Genomic DNA, 3,240 nt, shown 5'->3' on the forward strand with positions numbered 1-3,240 from the left:
TGTTGACTCTCAAGGCAAGCAGTATTTAGTCACATTCTTTCCACAGCACTACTGCATCTTCATCCCACTGAAAATAATTCAAGTGCCCAGTCAGAAACATCACAGAGGTCTAAATATGCTAGCTATGCAACAATCAAAATAATCTTGATAAAACACACCCAAATCTAAATCAACTAATCCAAATGGTAGATCCAGTTCAAGTTTATGGAGCACAAAATTAATTACTGGGAAAGGGAATATTCCTGATATATGCAGTTGGACGTGGAGAAAAAAAATGGAAAACATTTGTTAGGAGAAGAGAGATGAAGTCAGCTAGAATAATACTTCTCTAAAATGTATTATTTGGCTGTGTCCTAAAACAGGACAAAATGTTTCCATCAAGTAGCAAAAATACATTTTTTCCAAATTCCATATATACTGGATGACCATGAGAGAGCAACAAAGCCTTTCTATCTTTTAGCTGCTCCCTATGGATCCTCTTGATTTCTTCAGTTCAGATCTAGCAGTCCTTCTGCAGACCAGTATTTCTCAATTTTAACATGGGTAGATTTCAGCCCCCAGAATTTCCCAGCCAGTACAGGGAAAGCAAAGCTAATTTATTGTTGACAGTGTCGCATATTTAAATATATATTTTCATCAAAATATAACAAATCTTAACAGAAGAACTATATGCCACATAGATTTTCTCCACGATCTATTTCTAATGTATTATTTCAAGTCTTATCGAAATCGTTTCAAACCATAGCTGACCTTACCTGCAAAACATCTCAGATGTCCATCCATATACATTTATAACCAGGCAGTATAACCACGCACAAAAGCACCAGCATTAAGGTTACAAAATTCAGAGGACCGCTAAATAGAATTTTCAAATTAAGAGTTATCGTAGCCTTTTGCTTTTCTCCCTCGGCCGTAGGGATTTTCTGCAGCCCGGACGCTTTAGTATTAACCAGCACAAACTTGTAAATTATGTACTCAAGAAGGTGAAAAAACATTTCTTCTCTTTAACATGCAAAGTGGGCTCAGCGTATTTAATTTCGAAGGAAATGAGCGACAAGGATTTCCAGAAAATATTTAGTAGATGATATGGGCACAGTACTACATCCCCAATGTGGTGCCTCCAGATGTATGGGGGGAGGGCGGTTCCCAGGTTGGGAATTCTGTGACCTGAAGTTCAACACACGTGGATGACCTGCTCAGAGGAAGAGGTTCCGTCTCATAGCCACTCATTAAACCAGTTATGCCATTTTCCTCCTCCATTACGCCCCTTTCTTTTTCAAGCTTTGTTTTTATCGTTCGCCAAAATATGCAAACAGAAAGCCTGTCCTAACCACGCAAACCTACGGAAGCTCCCAGGCGACCCCAGCGGTATTTCCTTGCCTCGACTTCACTTGCCGGCTCGTCATCGCTGCTTCTTTCCCTTTCCATCGCTCGTCCCGCGGCAGCTCCTTGTCAGTCTTATACTCGGTTTGTACCGGAGGAAAAGAAAAGAAAAAAAATCAGGGTTCCAAGCAAAAAGAAACTTGGCAACCACGGGTGAGGACTACAGAATGGAAGCAGAGACCCACGATGCTCTAGAGAGCGAGGGTTGGTCCTTTACACCTCAATCTTACTGATCCAGTCTGAAGATGTTGCGTTTTTTTTCCCCTCAGAGAATAAAACACCCACTGAGCTCGCACTTCCTTCGATAGTAAATTTTCGCAACGTTTTCATGAAACCCGCCTGAGGAAAATCCGTACAGGTTACGCTGGTTACAGAAACGTTGTTCAGGAGCTGAACCGGAATTCGGCTGGCACGAACCTCTGTGTAACATAGGGGCTATCAGAAGCATCTCCAGGCATTACAAGCGTTGAAGTAAAATCAGTTACTTTAAGAATAGAAACCCTCTCTGAAGTATTTTTATCAACACCCCAGAATCTTGCGGATGAGGGTAGAATGACTCCCAATGCCTATATCACAAATGTGGGATTATCCTGGAGTAGAATTAGAATATTTGTTTCATAAGAACCTATTTATTTATTTATTTATTTATTTATTGATTGATTGATTGATTGATTGCCATAAAGTTGTTTTCAGTTCTTAGGGGCCATGTAGATTTTCTCTATGATTCTAACACATTCTTTCATGTCTTCCAACAGTTCATTCATCACCACTGTAACTGAGCCCCATCCAGATTGCTGCTAGTCATCTTCTTTTTCCTTTTTCTTCCACCTTACCAACATTAGAGACTTCTCTAGGGAGCTAGTCTTTTTTCTGATGTGCCCCAAATAGGATCATTTTAACTTAGTCATTTGTGCCTTGAGTGAAATGTCTAGATCAGGGGTGGGCAAACTACGGCCCGCGGGCCACATCCGGCCCGTTGGTCTGTCCAATCCGGCCTGCCCCTGAAAAAAAATCGCTGGGCATGGCGTATTGCCCTGTGCTGCGTGGCCCCCAAAGCTGCAAAACAGTGCGGAGCGCTCTCAGGGTAGGAAAGAAAAGAACTTTGCAAAGGCCTCGGCTGGGAGTTCGAAATCACCTTCGAGTGCGACTTCTCCGAAGGTGAGTCCCTGCCAATCCCCCTTTTTTTTCCGGGGCTTCCAGGCTTAAACTTTGCAAAGGCAAAGTTTGCAGGCTGGAGCGTCTTCCCGCCGAGGAGCGGGAAGGGTTCCGCCCAGTGGGCGGGCGGGCTGCTTGGAGCGGGCTGCTTGGAGCCACCTAAAGCTAGGCTGCTGCTGGTGGAGCCTTGCCCTGCCTTGGTGCCCCATTTCCCGGCTCGGCGGTCCTGCTCGGGCGGCACTTTAAAAGCCTGCTCCCAGCACCCGAGCAACTTCCCAGCAACTTTCGGGTTCCTTTTAACTCATGGGCGCTCGTGCCTGCCCCCGAGCCACGCGGCAGAGGGGAAGCCCGGCGGGCGGGCGGGCTGCTTGGAGGAGGCGACCCGGCGGCGCTCTGGGCTTCCCCTCCGCCACACGGCTCGGGGCCAGGCGCGAGCGCCTGCGAGTTAAATGGAAGCCGAAAGTTGCTGGGAAGTTGCTCGGGTTTCCGGGGCTTCCAGGCTTAAACTTTGCACAGGCAAAGTTTGCAGGCGGGAGCGTCTTCCCGCCAAGGAGCGGGAAGGGTTCCGCCCAGCGGGCGGGCGGGCTGCTTGGAGGAGGCAACCCGGCGGCGCTCCGGGTTTCCCCTCCGCCGCGCGGCTCGAGTTAAAAGGAAGCCGAAAGTTGCTGGGAAGTTGCTCGGGTGCTGGGAGCAGGCTTTTAA

The sequence above is a fragment of the Notechis scutatus genome, chromosome 3, assembly GCF_049901735.1.
Source record: "Notechis scutatus isolate UNSWTSFEM ecotype Mainland chromosome 3, rNotScu1.2, whole genome shotgun sequence".
NCBI classification, from domain to species: domain Eukaryota; kingdom Metazoa; phylum Chordata; class Lepidosauria; order Squamata; family Elapidae; genus Notechis; species Notechis scutatus.